Source organism: Urocitellus parryii, chromosome 1 (assembly GCF_045843805.1).
Source record: "Urocitellus parryii isolate mUroPar1 chromosome 1, mUroPar1.hap1, whole genome shotgun sequence".
Classification (NCBI taxonomy): Eukaryota; Metazoa; Chordata; class Mammalia; order Rodentia; family Sciuridae; genus Urocitellus; species Urocitellus parryii.
The window spans coordinates 198,137,809-198,158,155 of record NC_135531.1 but is presented as its reverse complement, the minus strand read 5'-3'; the positions used below and the strand labels follow the sequence as shown (position 1 = coordinate 198,158,155).

At 32.1% G+C, this 20,347-nt stretch overlaps 1 pseudogene; it reads right to left on the bottom strand.

The window, feature by feature from the left end:
* Positions 1-19,710: 19,710 nt before the first annotated feature.
* Positions 19,711-20,080, bottom strand: LOC144254814 (signal peptidase complex catalytic subunit SEC11A pseudogene; annotated as a pseudogene).
* Positions 20,081-20,347: the final 267 nt, after the last annotated feature.

Below are 20,347 nucleotides of genomic sequence, written 5' to 3'. Positions count from 1 at the left end.
TCAATTTATTAGGAAATCATTAAGATATATTTGTAATATTAAATTGTTAAAGCATAAGACCTTTGTCTGAAAATAATAGAATGAAATGACTTATTTAGAAACATCTAACATAAATTTATATTAAAACATAATTCGTTGAATTATTGTGCATATGTTTAAACCAATATTCTTGAGTAGCATATTCTTATTTTAGCTGAGAGAACATTTATAAAAAATAAAATCTGTTTAAAAGGTCAATTTTTATACTGTTAAATTTATCAAAAATTTCTTTATTTCTTCTCATCTTCTCAAAGAAATAAAAAACTGAAATTTATTCAGAAAACTAAATTTTAATTTACATTTTAGAACATTTGTCTATTTTAATTGAGGCAAAAAATATAATAGTATAAATATAAACTTGTGTGCTAGCTTTGTCTTTATGCTTCTGTATTTGTTCCATTAATTAACCTATCAGTTAAATGAGAGCAGGTATAATAACATTAAAAATGATGTATTTTTAAGAAGTAACATACAATAATAGCTGCATAGTATTAAATGGATATTAATTGTAATATAATTTTTGACATTTTAATTTTTGTGTTGCTGAAGATGGAACCCAGGGCCTTAGGCATTGTAGGAAAGCACTCTACTGAGCTACATCCCCAGCCCTTTAAAACTTCATATTGAGAATTTTTAATGTCATCATTATGACCACTAATTACTATATTCTAGAATTTGACTCAGCATAATGCAATATGATCCACCATATGTGGATGAGGTGTAGGGAGAAGAGAGACTGCTTATAGTGAGCAATATCATATTCCAAGTGGCAAAAAAGAAAAAAAAAATTAAGTACATGATGTGTTTTATACCTTAATGACATAAAAGCTTTAATGGAATGTGGTTGCCCTGAAGCCAGAGTTAGATTAATATCGGGGCCTCAGATTCTGCTACATTCTGGTAAAGTAACTGCAGAAAGTCACTTAATTTCTCAAAACTGAGTTTTTGTATCTGTAAAATGTAACTGATGACAATTATCACATAGGGTTGTTTTAAAACTGAATAAGATAATGAGAGTGCTTCACAAATTCTACAGCACTTTACAGAATTATCACTTCATCATTTCACAATGGTAATAATCAGTCAGTTCACTTTTATAATTTTTATAATTATATAATTTTAAGATCTTTGATTTTTTTGTTTAGTTATTAATTTCTTAATTTCTATGTTTGGCAAAAAGCTCAGCTTAATCACAATTTATTTTATTTTATTTTATTTTATTTTTTTAAAGAGAGAGTGAGAGAGGAGAGAGAGAGAGAGAGAATTTTTTTTTTAATATTTATTTTTTAGTTCTCGGCGGACACAACATCTTTGTTGGTATGTGGTGCTGAGGATCGAACCCGGGCCGCACGCATGCCAGGTATGGCGCGCTACGGCTTGAGCCACATCCCCAGCCCCACAATTTATTATTTCAAAAGTATTTATCACATATATGCAAAATAAAATTGAAATTCAAAAAGCAATGTGAGTGATGCAATAATGAAAATCAAAGTTTGTTTGTTAGGATGGAATAAAAAAACATACCAGCACTGCACAGTACAACCTGTGTGCGTGACAACAGGGTTCCAGAGGTAGAGAATGGAGACACAAGTCACCCCGCACCTCATTGATCATGGTGTCCTGTGCCCAAAGGAAATGGTGATGAAGCACTGGGGAGATCCAGTTCAGGTCATTGGTGAGTCTAAACGTTTTTTAAGAAAGAGGGTAAGTGATATTTTTTCCACTTTAGCTGTAGGTGACCAGATCAGTATGTAATCTCAAAGGACATGTAACCTAATATACCACTGTTTAAAATACATTTAATGAAAAAAAATCATGTTAATAAATGAAATATAAAAATGAATATGAAGTATAAATCATGGCTAAACAATAGAATATTTTTAAATTTAAGATCCTGAAGAAATTTTTAAAATATATAGAAATAGGGCCTATATATTAAAAAAAACTTATTTAGTATTAATAAGCTATCTCCTAGAATCTGAAAGTCTTTACCAATGCTATCATTTTGACTAATTTTTTGAACCACATATTTACAGTTAATGATTTATCTTTTACACTTGATAACTACCAAATATTCCATCATATGTAGAAAATCATTTAGAAATGTATTATTTTATTCTTTACTCATCTTATTAAAACCTACATTTTCAAACTATACAGCCCTATAAGAGTTAACAAAGAAAAGTATAATCTCAGCTATAACTAGTTCTCTTTAATGGAATTTGTCAAAGAAAATGACATATCTTTATTATTGTTGAATCCAGAGTAGATTATCCATTCAATTGTATTAACTGAAGAAAAATCAGAAGTCAAATCCATATAGCCCCTAACAGATCTTCTATCCCAAACCCTTTAATGGTTTCCAGTTAACTTTAGGGAAAAAACAAAAACAGAAACTTTCTTGGCAAGGTACTTGGGATCATGATGATGGTTCACCTCCAGTCAGGTTGGATCAAGCCCTTTCCTGCCATTGAAAATCAGCCTACAAAGCTTTTCTTATAGCATTTCCCCAAAATTATTATAGTTGTTGCCCAGTGTTAATAGGTTTTCTTTTATATTGTGTGTTCCTTGAGGATACAGAATCTATATTTGTTTCTATCTCTAATGTGCACGGTCTGAAACATGCTTTGACTTTGAAGAACCCTAATGGAACCAATGATCTTGGTTGTTCTTAAAAAAAAAAAAAAAATGCCTGATAAAGAGCTTCTGGTGGGGGTAGGCCCTAACTCTGATGCTCTCCAGATGTTTAAGTAATGAAAACATAAATTGGTCATTGCTTTCTTTTTAAAAGACTGGTTGAGAATTAAGCTGAAAAAATGAGAAAATGTGTGACCATTATTTCCTGGGATGAGACACAAGTAGAAAAACCCTGGTGAGCTGACAAGACAGATTTTCAATACATTGCAGCCTATTACAATTTCTAATGCAAATATAGAACTAACCAGTTAAATACAAAGAAAATGCCTCAAAAGATCTTTATGACTCTGTATTATATCAAGCTGGTCTCTGCCTCATACAGGTACCCACAAGACTTAATCCAATATTTATGAAATGCCCAGCTTTAAAGAAACTATTTGGAATATTGGTTTCCAGCCGGACTCTGCTAAATCAAAGTGTGCCAGTTTCCTTCTTGCCAAACAGCACAATAAAGCCCTCAGCAAAAGGAATAAAGACTGCTGAGAAATAACTGATGAGGCTTTTAATGTCAATAAATGTCATTTTGTGTATCAGTGTTGTGAAAATTTTCTTTTCACAAATTGAAGAAGGATTTTATAAACTCCTCTGTGAAAGGATGGGAATTCAGAGTTGGCATTAGTGGACCCTGTAATAAAAGAAATTCTCCTTCAAGTTCTCCTTGAAGTGAAGAATGACACTGAAACTTTTGGTTTGGTAATATGTGGATTATGGATATCTCTCCTTTGTACCACTAAATTGTGTGTCATCTTCCTTCTCTCTTTGCAAATATCCTATTGGGAGAAAGAGGAAGTGGAAAAGAATTGAGAAATTGCCTTTTAGATTCATTAGACATTGCATGATTAAAGATTTGGAAGGTACTGTGAAAATACATTTAGTTTTCTGACAATCTTGTAAATGAAGCTCAACTAGTATGCACCAGAGTACGGATCAAACACTTGTGAGGAAGCTTTTACACAGCTGACAGGTCCTGCTAATGAATCCTGGATTGGCACAATATTTAATTTGGCTGTTCCTTATATATAGCAGGTAAGAATCAGCCAATAGCATGAGGTCAGAGATGCCATTTATTTAGCATATTGTCTTTATTACAGCTTGTAATATATTCTACCTTAAAATATGGTGCTATTCAGTGTATGCTTATTTGTAAAAAAATCATTGTGTCATCTCTTAAAGGATTAGAATGTTAAGTGGTATTTATGAAAGAAGAAAACATTTCATTAATTGTTTGGCTAAGACTTCTCTTTTTTTTGAACTGTAAAATTTGTACATAACAAATTATTCTAGTTAGTCTCATAGACTGCCAAGAGCAAACACATTCAACTCAAAATATCATTTCACATATTTAAAGAACACAAAGGTTAGGATTAGGCTTCTTTATTGAAGGAAGAGTGATCCTAAGGAGTCCCAGAATGAAGCAAGGTTTATAACTGATGGTTATAAAGAACGGTTAATAGTAATATCTATGTTTAAGGGACAGTTTGTAAATTTGTGTCTATACATTGACTTAACAGTTTGGTCTTGTGGATCCCCAGGGACTAATGCTAATATGTAATAAGAAAACACATTTATGCAAATAATTGCCTAATTAGTTTTCAGTAATTTAGTCAATGTTATAATTTGCATGTTTTTTTCCATCTAGAGGAAAATTAAGATACATAAAAACATAGGTAATCTGTTAGCAAAATCCATCACTAAAGATATGGTCTTTAAAATGACAAGTTAACAAGCCCTCAACTCTTTACAGATCTTATGGTCAGCAAGAGATAGCAAGAAAATTCTTCCTACCAGAATTAAACTTCTGATACAAAGAGCCAACTCCATATCAGAGAACCATGTATTTTATTTTACGATTAGAAAGAAAAAAAGCCCCAATATTTACACAGTTCTGCCCATCAGACATAAGCCCAGAAACTCAAGGCATGAGCAACACAGTCATTACTCTTAGTATTTTTTTCCTTTCATATTAATTAAAGGTAAAATTTTTAGTTTTCAAAAAACAAACATTTTGGTTGTTGTTAATATTTTTATTTTGTTATTGTTATCAGTTTTTTTGTTATACCTGATTAAGCACATGAAATAAATTTAGGTAAAGACTTCTTTTCCATATATGTAAAATACTTCATTCTCTTCTATGTATCTTCCATGATCCAATTTTGTGATATGAGCTTAATAATAAAATATTTGTATTCTAAACTGTCTTATCAGTAGCCAATTTGTGAACTCACATTTCCTTTAAGTAATTAGAAGGATGTAATCAATATGATTAATTGAATACTTTCAAAAATATATCAGCAGTTTCACTTTCTCTACAGAGAAGAAAATAAGAGTCTAGCCCTGATATTTGGCTTCATAGTACAGTACTAGAGGTACTAGATCTTAAGTGAATTTGTCTGGTGCAAGTTTAACACAAATGCAATACTGAACAATGAAATCTTCAAACTTTTCTTTTGACATCACTTTCAGGTATTTGAAGGGAAGATGGAAGGGATTTATAACTGGAGCTTAACATGGCTCATGATGTTTTGACTGTAAGCCCATGTAAGGCTACTGATGTCACAAACTGCTTTAGACATTAAAATGCATTTTTGCACACTTTATATCATTATAAGCAACAAAAAAGTTACCTCTTACTTTAAAGAGAACCTAGACCCACACAGTCTAACATCAAATGTCAGAGCACCACAGAGACTAGAACTCAGATCTTTTAAACTCTTTGTTTCTCAACTATAATCAAAGTGTAGCTTCCCAGAGCAACTACATTAATATTTAATAAAATATTGTCTTATGACAGTGAAGTACTATCAGAGTTTTGTTTTATAACAAATATCTCAGAACTCAAAGTACATCATGTAAACGTTTTCTTTCAATACTAGGTAGGACCCCATGGGAGGCTGAAAACATGTTCCAGTAATGGTTTATGTGCACAGAACATTTTTGTAATTCTTATTTTGGAATTGCCTTTAGAGCCTATGGCATTTTCTGTTCAACTCACCATTTTTAAATCTTGGTTTGTAAAGTATAATGAAATTATTTTCAATAATTAGAAATCATATAAAGGTTACTAAAATCTGGGAATGGAGAAAACGATTAGACTTGGTATTTTTATTCTGACTTCCAAATTTTGAACCTAATTTTAAGTGAATGGTGTTATCTGAAAGCAATTTTAGGAGAAATATTTTTATGTAGTCTTAATCACATCAGTATAACATTCAGGGCTAGGCACCTATCTCTTTCTCAGTAGAAAGAGTAAAGCTGCTGATGTAAGTATTTTTAAAAGTATTAAATTAATCATATTGATTATAGGCTTCTAATTACTTTAATGGAAATATCAGTTCACAAATTGGCTCCTGAAAAGAAACATTAAGGTGTGTCTACCTTAAATGACAGCTTTGTTTGGATTCTTTAGGACTTGAAAAGTCATCTAGAATCTCATTTTATCAGGCTATATCTATATAACATGTTTTATATCTGAATATATATAACATATGCAGAATATGTATAACATATGCTTTATATCAAAATATGTGTAACATATGCATAGAGATAGACACATTAACACATCTTGTATTCCATTTTTATGAAGTGTGAGTGTGGCCAACTTCAATCCAAATCATGCAGCTCTCCTATATAATTTAGATATTACCTAAACTCTTTCCAAAGGAATAACCTGTCACTGAGTGATTGTGAAGTAGTATGTGAGAATGTCCAGCTGCCAACCTATGATGCTGGGGATATCCAGCCTGGCTATGGGCCACATCACCAGAGCAATGGCCACTGTTTGAGAATGAATCAGGCTACAGTTGATTCTTTATTACTTCAGCTACAAATTCTGCAGTACGTTAGCACACTTATGCCTACTTCTCTCCCCAAATTCAAAAGCTATATGCTCTCCAAAAAAGCAACTTGGGAGAGTTCAATTATTATAAGAACAATTTTAAAATGATTGTGCCTCTGGAATTTATTTTTATTGGTAATTTTCTTCTTCTTTCTTCTCTTCCTTTTTTCCTCTGCTATGAGCTGTCTCTCTTCCTCTCTCCCTTCCCTTTTGATTACTGCTCCTATCAAAGCAAAAGGATGGCAGAGATATGTTGGGGGGGGGGAGATGTGTGTACTAAGTTCTTACTCATATGAGGAAGGCTAAATTTGAAATAGCTTGAAAACAATGAAAATAAATTTCAAACTATCAATTTAATTGTATTATCATTTTGAAGAACTATTAATGCAGTTTGGTTATTATCATCAGGGTTTCTTCTCTGGTTTGGAAGGTGAAAGGTTAATCACTCATTTACTGAGATACACAGCTTTCTTTCATTTTTCACTTACAATTACCTTCACTTGTTTTAAAATACAACCCCAACTCCAAAATGCATTGTAGTCATTCATTATTTTTGTCAATTAAAGTTTCTAAATCGTAGAGTTTTAAGATGAAACACAAATAAGCATTAATTGATTTCAACCATTGAATGCCCACTTCCCAAAGAAATGAATGAGGCAGATTTACTTTTGAAAATCTGCTTTCCATGGCAGCTGGAGCATTGGGGCTCAGCAGATGTTAGTTTCTAAAAGCTGGTATTCACTTCAGAAACTGACTCTGGATGTCAGTGTTGCCTCTCCCCAAGGAATAAAATGTTGACAAAGTGGTATCAATGCTAATGGATTTTTGACTGAAGTAATGGTAACTTCCTACAGCATTTGTGTTCTCTAAGCACTTCAGTGTGATGCATTGGTCCCCCTGATAGCTCATGAAGAAGTCATTCATTTATAAATAACAACCTTGTACTTCCTTGGAGGTTTTCATACATAGATCCAATTTTAGATGGATATAATACAAAATTTTGTATACCTAAATTGTCTAAAAATACAATGTTCTTAACGAGGAAAAGTAAGGTTCACAATTGTAGAAAACCCCAATTATGAACACTATGGCAACATGGCACTTATTTGAATTGCTTAAGAAATTACAAATCAACAAATTGTTTTACATATAGACTGTGCATTAATTCATTCCTGCATTAGGCTCCATTATAGTCATCATCTCCTTAACACTTCAGTTACTATCCCAGGAGTGGTGTTATAAAGAGGTTGTTTCCATAGAAACTTTTCAATAAACGGCACATTTCTTACTATGGGAAACCTAAATGGTATGGACAAATCAGAATTTGATTCAATAACAGAAGAAATTCTGATGAGTAGTATATTATTTTTCTATCTGATATAATCCTCATGAACAACTAATTCTTTTGAAAATTGAAGAAAATGGATTTTTGGTATCCTTTGAAATTTATGGCAGAGAGCTAAAGCTCAGAGAAGAATTTGGTCTGGCAAACACTATTTGCCAACAGAGATGCAGTGTTAGACAATCTGTGACCATCAGTTTGATGTGAGATCATTAATGTTTTAAATACATGGACATTTTAACATACAATTGGATAAATAAACTTGCTATCGGAATATAAGAAAGATAATTTATCTTTAAACTATCAATTAACTTTATCAAATTTCTGCTTGAAATTTAAGCAGAAAATATTCCACCCTCCAACTTTTGTTAATGGTGCAATAATATTATCTGCTTAGAAGGTTACATACAGGATTTTGAAATAAAATGTGGAACTACATTGCTACATGCTCATCATTTTAAATTACAATTTCAGTGTTCACTCTTTATAGGTAAAGCCCATTGGAATGGTAGCCATCAAAAGGAGAATATAGATTAAAATATCTCAATAAAATCAAACTGTGTTTAGTTTGGTTTTATTTATGCATTACTGTAGAACAAGAAACTTTCCCAATATTATACATATGGTTTATGAAAGAAGGTAAGGCCATGTGTATGATTTGTGGTAGATATTAAATTCTGTTTTTCTCCTTTTTATTCTGTATGAAAAATGGTTTGAAGTAGAAATGTCCTAATTTACTGCCTGATATCTAGTTGACTATTTATTTAAGTATCCATCCATAATGGCAAGAGTTAACATTATATGTGAAGAGGAGAAAAGTTCATTCTAATTAAAGAACAACTATCTGAATAAATAAAAATGGATTCCAATTTTGAAGTTATGTCTGAAAAATTTTTGTAGTGCTCTTCTACACACATTTTTGCACTGAGTTCTCATTTAACTATGGTTCAGTCCATTGAGATGGTTCACAATAAAAGGAGGCACCCAGTCAATTAAGGTTGACTAAACTTTAAGATTGCCTTATAATTTCTTTCAAAATGTTGTGCAGCTGCTTTACGGTTCTGAACATTCACAATGTAAACAGCAACTTTATTTATTTTACTAAATATGTTCCTGTTAAATCCAATCAGTTCAGACTTTTTTTTTTTAATGTAGAACTCAGGTTTTGCTTTGTATTTAGTTTTGCAATAGGATCCTAAAATTAAAAATTAATTCATTATACACTTGTGTATTATTATGATGATAGTAAGACATGTTCTCTAAGTTAACTTATAAAATCCTCAAAGTATAGTTTCATATAATGTGTACTTCTAAATAATTCCTAAACTATGGTAGAATCTTAGCCATTCGAATATTCTTTTAAAACTGTATCAATACATTTTGAACTGTTGTAAACATTTTCTTAAATATTCGCAAATGCAATTGTTTCATTAAAAAGCATAAAAAAGATTTAAGGATTGTTTTTGTCTAAATGTATGTGGCACTTATGATGATGTCCTAAAAAGCATTGAAAACCAAGCATGTTTTCAGGATCTGATCTCAAGTAAATGTCCTTTCTTCTTATTTTGGCAAGTTGGCGTTAGTGTGATGAGGAGGATGGATGCACACAGACAGCGGAATAGACTGTTTTAAGGGGTCTGTGAAAGACAGTGAGATTTTTCTCTAGCTTATTCTTGCTCTTCACATACATTAAAAAGTAAGAGAATTTAGACAAGAAAGAATATTAGGCTTTGATGCTTTATTTTCAGAGGTGACTTGTAAGAAGAAAAGTGACACTATGTGATTTATTCTTATGACAAAATTGTACAGGGAACAAGAAGTACAAAAACTCAATCTGTTATTGTTACATTATTTACATCTGTACATGTTGTCTTCTTTATTCTGAATGCAGGATTTGAGCTTCAAAATTGGAATATAGAACCTTCATAAAGATTTACAGAATCATCTTCAAACAAGTAACTTCTTTATTTAATGGTAATTATATGGTTCAAAAACATCCTTTCCCTTCTTTTGTAGCATATTTTCTCAGTAGATAACTCTGTGTGTACTGACATTAAATCATCCTGCTGTCCTTCAAAATACATAATAGATTCTTTAAGTTTTGAAAAGTGGAGATCTACTTAGCTGTACATTTAGTGCCTTTAAAATTGAAAAGACCTAGATATGATTTTAAGTATTTTCTAAAACTCATAAAATACCTTTAAAATGTTAAGTGCTACTCAAAATAATATGTGAGATTAAACTGCTGCTGCTTTTTTTTTGCACATGTGAACCGTTGTCAAATTAAATGCAATGCTTTCTTTATAAACACAAATTAGCGCACTTGCCTTTCTAATGTTTGAAATGAGTCAAAAGCATTTGAATCATCTTTGACCCACTTCATTATAAGGGAGGAAAGAATTTTAAAAGGAAATTAAGTTGAAATTAATTATATTTTAACATACATGTTTGAAAGTTTTCTTATGAAAAAAGGTACTTTTTAATGTTACGAATAAGGGATTATCCTTTCCCTTAAAGTATTTGAATTCTAGTAGAAGAGTTTCAAGCATCAAAAATTCTGGCTTTGTACTAGGCAAAATACATAGAGAAGCATTTCTGGGAAAACAGATTTTTTTTCACCATGTTAAATCACAGCAAATTCTTGAGTATGAAAGTCTTATAGACTGTATAAGTATATATATATATATATATATATATATATATATATATATAAAAGTCTATTAGCATAGAGGTGATAATTTTAATTTTAAGTAGAGTAATATACATGTAGTTTCATATCCAGAAATGACACTGAATTCTGTGGTCCAGGGCTCCCACCCCAAACCCACCAGAATATGAATTTTGTGGGCCATATATTAGAATAAATACATTTGCCATAAAGGCAAATGACTATAAGCTGAATTAATATCACCATGAAATTTGTATAAAAGGACCTTTGTAGAGCATAGATTATTTGGGGTGGTCATGTGACTAAGGGGACTGACTCCTTTGCTTGCTTCCTGGATTAGTTTGACTCTACTCAGGACATTCTACTTCCTTTATGTCTTCCTTTAAACTTTTTTGTTTCCTGCTACTCTAATATATAAAAAGATTAGCTTCTTAGTAAATGCTCTGAAATGTAGTCCTAGTGAACCAAGAAGTTTAGTTTCTTTGTTTATTCCATTGATATCCCAGTAAATTGGCAAGTTCTTCTTTAATAGTCTCTGCATTGAGTTGACAATGTCCCTGCTTCTGATGTAGGAGAATGTGGCTAGAAGTGCATAAAACAGCACTGTACAATTATTTGAGCTTCTCCAAAAGAGGAAATGAGTGTAATGCAAGCTTTATTTATTGGGATTTAAGTTATAAGTTCTGGCACAGAAAAGGCAGTTAAATGGACTGACACCTGGTACTTACACTTGGATTCCAGTTAATGTCACCTTTGTTTTCACAATTGCTGATATATAGAACTGTTAACCAGGAATTGAATGGACTACAAACTGATTTCATATTGGAGTCTGACTGATCTTGACATAATAACATCTTTTTGTTTCTTGGTGTTGGCTTTTACCAGAGATACTACATGCAGCAATTTAGCAACTAACCTCTGAGTTTTCTAATCTACTTTGGGATCAGATCATACAAGGTTGAATATATAGCATTGGGTATATTAAATATTAAATGTTACCATTAGCTTAGCTCCTTTCTAATTAAAAAAAATATATTTTGAAAAAAGACATGTTCTGACTTCAAAAAGGGCAAATTTAGAGAATAAACTTAGCCACCGGAGTGCACTTCAATGCCTGAAGATAGTAATTAACTCAGACCTGTAACACAGCTGAGAATTCCCAGAACATTTAGGTCATTGGTTACATCTGACTCTTTTTGTTTGGTCACCTTAGTTGTTGCATACTTCTCAAATATAATGAAACAAAAAATTTAATTAAAGGATACACACATGTATTCCTGTATAAGCTAAGTGGTTGTTTATGAAAGTATACTATCTATTTTAATTACTTAATGAATATTAGGGAACTGTAAACTATGGAGTCTATTGAAGTACTTACTCCCTTGAAATCCATTTACCCTACAGTAATGGCACATAGCAGGTTCTTATTAAGGGGCTTTTAAAAACTATGAGGTGCTAAAGAGTATGCTGCAGTACAATACACATTCGGCAACCTATACTCTTGTGTATTGGTTCACATTTAGCTAAAAACATACACATATCCCACTGTGGATACATTTTAAAATATAGGGGTCCATCTGCTGACTTTGAAAAAGGCTTTTTATATGTGCATATTGCATCTACTTTTTTTTCTATTCTCTTTGAATTTGAAATAGAAAATGATGTTTTTAATTTTAGTCAACATTTTGTAGTTTGAAATTAACACATTGCTTACCTAATCATAGTACATAAAGTCTGACAAATTTTTAAAATTCATTTAAATGCTACAAATATTCCTTGCACTTTAGCAGTTTTGGTCTATACTAGTTGAAAGAAACATGGCATCCAAAACAATTCTGATTTATTTTTCTTCCAGAAATATTTCTTCTGTTATTAATTATCCATTTGCTTTTTGATGGCAAAATATTAGTACTAGAAGGGAACTTAGATATTAAAAAGATATTACATAGTAAAAGTATTCTATAAGAACACCTACAAAATATTACTTATTAGATAATGGAATCTATTGTGAAACACATTCAGTTTTGTTTAATATCTAAATTGAAATTGTCCACATTTAAAAATAAAGAGGATGAAATGCAGAGAAGTGACTTGATTGTTTTCTAGAACACAGATTAGTGTCACAATCATGACAGAAACTTGTTTCTTTTAAATCTTTGTATAGTTTCATCTTAATTTAACTTAATAATAGTAATTTAACTTAGAAATAATTTTAGTTTGCACATTGTTTAAAAATACTTCACTGGAGCATAAGCATGTTTAATAAACATCTTCAATCTACTTTCTATTCCCATTGGACAGACACTTTAAAAAATTATCCCACAGTCTTTGTCATTTAAGTACAATATTATAATAAGTACCCTTCATTATGCCACGCTTCAATTGTAGCACTTTACAACTGTGCAAAGTCATTCAGAATGCTTGATCTTGAATATCTATGACCATTTTAAACTTCAGTTTACATTTGTGGTTCCCAGATAAAACTGGCCTAATGTCAACTAAAACCTGAAGTCATAAAGAAACACAATTCCTACAGCCAAAAACCATTGAAAAATATTTATAAATGTCATTATCCAAGTGCTATAGCTTGAATGTTTTTGCCCCCTACCCCAAATTCATACATTGAAACCTAGCCTCAATGTAACCATATTAGAAAGTGGTATCTTTAGAAGGTGATAGGAATGAATGTTCATATAAAAGAGATCCTATCTAGCCTTTTCTATAATGTTAGGATGCAGTGAGAAATGTCTTCTCTGAACCAGAAGATGACACAGAATCTCCTGGAACCTTGATTTTGAACTTCTCTACCTTGAGTTGCATTGCATTCACAATATTTTTCTGCAAATCACTTTCAGATTCCTCTTACTCTATAAGGAGAATGTCATTTGTTTGATCTAACACTGTTATGTAACTCTTTCTCTCTCCCTTTTTTTCCTAACCTTCCCAATCTCTGTTTACCTTTAATCCAGCTGCTAGAGAGCACTATTCTTTTCCACCCACCCCATGGCTGCCAACACACATGCATATGAACTTAACTTCCTGGATATTTGATTTGCTCCTTTGGTGGTTACCTTCCTTCTCCTCCCCTATCTTGCCTTTCTACTTGTAGTTCACACAGTCAGTGGATAGGTGATATGGACAGACAAAAGAGAAAAAAAATATATAAGCTGTATTTTCACATTTATTCCCTTTGACTTTTTCAAGAGAGTTTCCTGCTCTTAAAACAGTAATGATCTATACTAATTATCCATTTGTTCCCAGTTTGTTATATCAAAGTGGGCTGAAGGACAATTTTTGTGATAGCCTGTAGAAGACATTATTTCCTACATTTTCGAGTCAGTAAAAGTAATCCTGCCCTCAGGGAACATAATAAACAGCTTACTAGGGATTAAGGAGAGAAAGAGAGTAAAATTGACCTTGTTCTCATGAAACTCATGGTCTACTAGGAAATTATGTAGCTATGTAATGTAATTTGCCATCACATGAATTTTAATTACTATAGGAAATATGTAGACATGGTGAAAAAATGGAAAGGGCATTCAAAGCAATTCTAATATCAGGTGATAAAAAATAAGTTATTTCTAAGAAAGTACATGTTGGATGATTGGAGATACTGAGAAAAGTAAAGCACAGATTTATAGATGGAAAAGCATGCATTGAAAATGTATGTTCTTTGCTCTCTTGTGATTTTGGTGTTAGAGGAGGTAGTATACTTCAAATTGATCCTATTTTACCCAAAAAAAAAAACTGTACCAGAAGACTCCTAGAGCTGAAAAATGAATTCAGCAAAAATATCAGGAATTAAAATCAACATACATAAAGCAATCACGTTCCTATATTCCAGTGAATCTACTGAAAAAGAAATCAGTAAAACCATCCCAGTCATAATGACCTAAAAAAAAAAAATAAACAAAATGCTTGGGAGTAAATCTAACCAAGGATGTAAAACACTTCTACAATGAAAACTATAGAACATGGAAGAAAGAAATTTAAGAATACATTAGAAGGGGGCTGGAGATGTGGCTCAGCGGTAGCGCGCTCACCTGGCATGCGTGCTGCCCAGGTTCGATCCTCAGCACCACATACCAACAAAGATGTTGTGTCCGCCGAGAACTAAAAAAAAAATATTAAAAAAAAATTCTCTCTCTCTCTCCTCTCTCACTCTCTCTTAAAAAAAAAGAATACATTAGAAGATGGAAAGACCTTCCATGTTCTTGAGTAGGTTGAATTGATATTCACAAAATGATCATATTACAAAAAGCAATATACAGATTAATGTAATTCCCATCAAAATTCCAATGAATTCTCCACAGAACTAGGAAAAACAGTCTTAAAATGTATTTGGAAGAATAAGAAAATTAGAAGAGCTGAAGCAATCCCATGCAGAAAGAGCAATGCAGGAGGGATCACAATACCTCATCTCAAACTATATTACAGAGCTATAGTAATAAGAACAGCATGATATTGACATCCAATAGACATAAAGACTAATGGAATAGACTAAAAGACACAGAGACAAACCCACATACTTGTAGCAATCTTATCCTTGTCAAAAGGTGCCAAAAATATGTATTGGAGAAAAGGTATCCTTTTTTTTTAACAAATGGTGGTAGGAAAGTTGAATATCCATAAGTAGAAGAATGAAAGTAGAGCCCCTATCACTTATCATGCACAACTCTTAAGTGTATCAAAGACCTAGGAATTAGACCAGAAAATTTGCAAGAGCTAGGAGTAAATGTAGAATTTGTACTCCCAACATATTGGCCATTAAGATTTCATCTCACTCTAGTCAGCATGGTGATGATGATTTAATTAGTAAGTAATATTTTATTTACAATATTAAATCCTGACCAGGATATCAGGAAAAAGGTAAACTCATACATTTTAGTGGGACTGCAAATTAGTACAGCCCCATTTGAAAACAGTATGAATATTCCTCAAATTCTAGGAATGGATCCTCTATATGACCCAGCAATCTCACTCCTCAGTATTTATCCAAAAGATCTAAAATTGGCATATAATTGTGAAACAACCACATCAATGTTATAGCAGTGCAATTCACTATATCCAAATTATGAAACCAGCCCAGGTGCCCATCAACAGATGAGTGGAAAAGGAAAATGTGATAGATATACACAATAGAGTTTTATTCAGCTGTAAGGAAAAGTGAAGTTGTGGCATTTTCTGGAAAAGGGATGAAACTGGAGAACATCATGCTAGGATTAATAAGACAGACTCAGAAAGTCAAAGGTAGAATGTTTCTTTTATTTTTGGAAACTAGATTAAAATAAGGAAAGATAAACAAGGGAAAAACCTCATAAAAATAGAAGAGAGATCAGTGGACTAGAGAAAGTGGATTGAGGAGGAGGGAGGAGGAACAGGTAAAGAGAGAAATGGTAGAATGAAATTGGCTACACTATCCTATGTACATGTACGAATGTACCACAATGAATTTCACCTTTATGTATATCTATAAAGCACTTTTTAAATCTATGTAATTATTGCTTCTACTCTGATGCCTAAGTTCCCTGGATGTTTCCTTATTGAATTTGTTTCTACCAGATTTATTATATTTTTAAAAGTAATTTTTAAAATATTTTTTCTAAGAAACTTATGGGACTTAAACCATTGAGAATAGTTTCTGAAGAATCATTATGAAGTACTCATATGAGTAAATAGCTAGTACATGCATTTTCTATGATAATGCCAAAATGTCAAAAAATTCCCCAAACTAAGAACTAGCACAAATCAGCAACTTTTTCATTATTTCAGGCTTAGTTACCAGGCAGAGAGTGTTTATTTTTAAATGATTACTATAAATATTTAAGTGACAATGAATATCCTAGATGCATTCACACAAACCAAGGAATTCAAATATTAGCTGTGTAAAACAGGAAATCCTATTTGCAATGCCCCAAAGCAAAGAAGGTAATTGAAGTATTCTCTGAAACACATGCCTGTAAAAAAAAAAAAAAATCAGTGTGGAGATGGTATTGGGCACAATTATGATAAACGTTCTTTCTATTCACTTGCTCTGCCACTCTCAGTATATTGTATTTTATCCTCTGACTTTTTGCTTCTTGGAAGCAAGATGGTCATCATAGCTATGGGTATCATTACCACTTAAAGGAGGAAAGGAGGAAGAAGTGATACCAGAAGGAATTTCCTTAGTGTATTTCTCATCTTTTATCATTGAAGAAAATCTTTCTAAAATATTTTCAAGTCTACTGCTAACCTTTTATTGGTATAGATTAAGTCACATGCTTACCCTTACTGTGAGAGAAGCTGAAAAGGGAATTTTTTGAAAGGCAATTATAATAGTCATGGGTTTTAGACCAATTAAAATGCATCCTTTGGGGTGGGACATTTTGTCTTCCTGAACAAAAACTATTCTATCTGAAAGAGAAAAATGTCCATGGTAGGAATAGATTGCATGTTATAGAAGCAGTAAATTGGTTAATGAAATGTGTCTTTCGCACAGTAATAAAAATCTAGCCCATGTTCTTACAGTTAAAAATGCAGAAGAGGATCTTGAATCCATATCATTAAACTTAAGTCCAAATGCTCTTCCTTTGTCTAAGATATTTTGAGGGAGAGACCAGCATTTTCAGAAGACTTAGCTGTATGTTAAGATATGAAATTCTTCTCTTAATTTCTAATGTAAAAGGGAAAAACAACAACCATATTGTTTATTATATCATAATATCAAGAGAGAAAAACTGAATCCAAGTGTATCACCAAGAGCATCTAATACATCAAATAGTGGCAGGGTTTTCTAACTTCACAAGGTTCTTTAAACACTCCAGCTCTAAAAGTAAATACTTTGGACAAAGCTTAAAAAATGAGCCTGCCTCCAAAAATAGAAGTGTTAGGTAAATATGAAATGACATTTATACTTCATTTTTAAAAAAGAACACCCTTCTTATTCAGTTCTTTGCTTAAAGAGCAGGTAATTACAGAAAATACTCCTGGTAACTAAGGCAGATTTTATCTACTCAACAGTTAATCAAAAAATAAAACATAACCAATGAGAGAAATTTTCAATGCAATCCCTAAAGAATTTTTGGCCTTATCTATGAATTTAATGTAATATGTCTTTTCTTTAAGGAAGAACTATTGAAATAAAATTGAAATCATTTTTAAATTAAAAAGTGTTGATCACATTTCACATTTACCCCATCTTGATATTTCTTGAGCTTCTAATATTAGTTCATTTTGCACATAAATGAACTGTAGTTAAATCCTAGAAACTATACACCCACTTAAAGTTCTTATAAGTTTTTATATGATGAAATTCCCCTAGAGGCTAAGAATAAGTTAGGAACAAGAATACCAAGTAGATAGTACTTTGTATTGCTAGTTCATTTTTCATTAAGTCAACTTGCACATTCTGGTTTCACAGTTCCATATGATTCATATAAATAATTCACATTCTTGATTCAAAATGTGAAAATAATTGGTGGGAGATTATTTGCAATTTTTTTTTGTTTCCAACCTTGAATATATCTCCTATAAAAGGCAGTCTGCAACTTGTATTTGGGGTAAAAAATGGGAGTTCATAACCCACTTGAATCAAATGTATGGAAGATGATATGTCATGAGCTTTGTAATGTTTTGAACAACCAGTAAAAAAAAGGCAGTCTTGAATATTTTTTAAAACATCACATTCTCATTATCCTCCTTATGTGTAATTATTCTCATCTCTGTGTGATTTACAATTTGTATATTAGCAAGGTAGATGGGAGAGAGTGGAGGGTGGGTTGAAGTAGAAAAGACTTTGTTTCTGGACATACTTATAAGCCTCAGTTTGTTCACCTGTAAAATGGTAATTAATGCAAATTGCTAAATTACAAGGTTGGTATGAGGATTTGACACAGGTGAAGTGAATATAAGTGATCCCCAAAACAACTTGAAATTTAACTGATATAATTTTTATAGTGAGAAAACTGAGTCTTATAACTATATAAAAAAATTGTGTGTATAAGTAATAATTTTGAGGGCTGGAAATGTGTCTCAGAATAGAATGTTTGATATATGGAAGGCTCTGTTTCAAACCTCAATGGTGCAAAAATGAATGAATAAATAAATGATAAAATAGTATTATAGTAACTTTTAAAGACATTCAGAAATCAGATTTTCAACTTTTCCTTGTTTCCCGCAAAGCTTAGTTTTTTTGTTAAGTAATCCATAAAATGATGCTCTAAAAGCTTGTAATATAATATGAAAAGAGAAATTGTTAACATTTACATATTTTCTCATTATTCACTTAGTTAGAAAATGTATCTGATAACTTCGTGTTTTTTTTTTTTTTTGTGTGTGTGTGTGTGTGATAGTAACTCACAAAGATTTTGGATGTAACATGCAGCCAGTTATATGATATGTAATCAAAACCATGTCTGTTAGAGATATGAGGGAATAAAGACCAAATCATAACAGGGTATAGAAGTATAAAATAAAACTCTCAGAAGATTTATATTATGTGTATAATGCTTATTTGATTAATACTTGACCTTTTAGAAAAATATTTCTGAACATATCATGAGTTTTTGAGTAGGCTTAAACTTTGCTCTTTCTAGTTTGCTGGTTAAATTTGTTTCCTTTTTTTTTTTTTGTATCAATATATCATACTCCTGAAAGATTTTTAGCCTTTAACTATCTATAGGGGTATGATTTAACTCTTATTATTACATTTAAGATGCATGATAATCTACCTTCAACTTACTGTTTCTTCCTTCTCTCAGACTATACTGGTCAACAGCATCATGACTTTTGTAGATGGACCCCTCCTGCCCTGTGAAGAATTTGAGCTGAACTTTTTTTTTTTCTTTTTTTTTTTTTTTGCGCTTTGGCTCACACTTTTAATATAAAAAATTCACTGATATACAAAACTGTGAAAGTGTGACAATAACAACATATGAAATCTTGTGACTAAAAGTCCTCTTGAGTGTACTCTAGGGCACAGGCACCTGCCCAAGCAGATTATTCAGTGGAAACATAAACTAATATAAACCAGGGCTACCGGGAAGCACCAACATGTGTGTTCTCCATACCACCAATCACAGACCGATAGCTACTCCAAACGTTCAGTAACAAAATGTGCAGCATCTTTCCAGGAACAGCAAGGCAGACTTACTCACGATGGATCAGCTTGAATAAACCCAACAAAAAAGTACTGCATACTTAAATTTAGGATAGTCATTCATGAGGATCCTCTCAATTCCAATATAAGGAACAAATCCTTTGGCTCTACCACAACATCTTTTTTTTCTCTAGCCGGTGTTGTTCTTGTTTATAGAGGCCTTGGTCATCAACAGCATTATTATCTCCTTTGATCAAAAATTTGATATGCCCATTTTGCTTTTCGTGAATCTTCAAGACTCGCTGAACTTGGTGAGGAGACTTTCCTTCTATTTCTCAAACAACAATTTCTCCCACTCATATGGGAGTTTCAACTCAGATTTGATAGAAGGAGATCTCCTCTATGAAATGCAGGTTCCATGTTGCCACTGCCTCTTGTTCATCCAACACATAATGTCCAATAAGTCTGTAGATACAGCTTGGCAGGACAGCTAGTGGGACACCCGCAGCAGGGAAGCACTAGATGACCTTCTGGGGGAACCGCTGGCATGCTGGCGGGACTCACCTGGCCTGAACTTTTTGTGTTTATATTTCGAAAGCATGGGATGTCCTTTTTATTCATACTTATTACACAAAAATCATTTTCCATAAAGACTTTTCCAGTCTTTCCTAAGTCTTAAAATCTTCT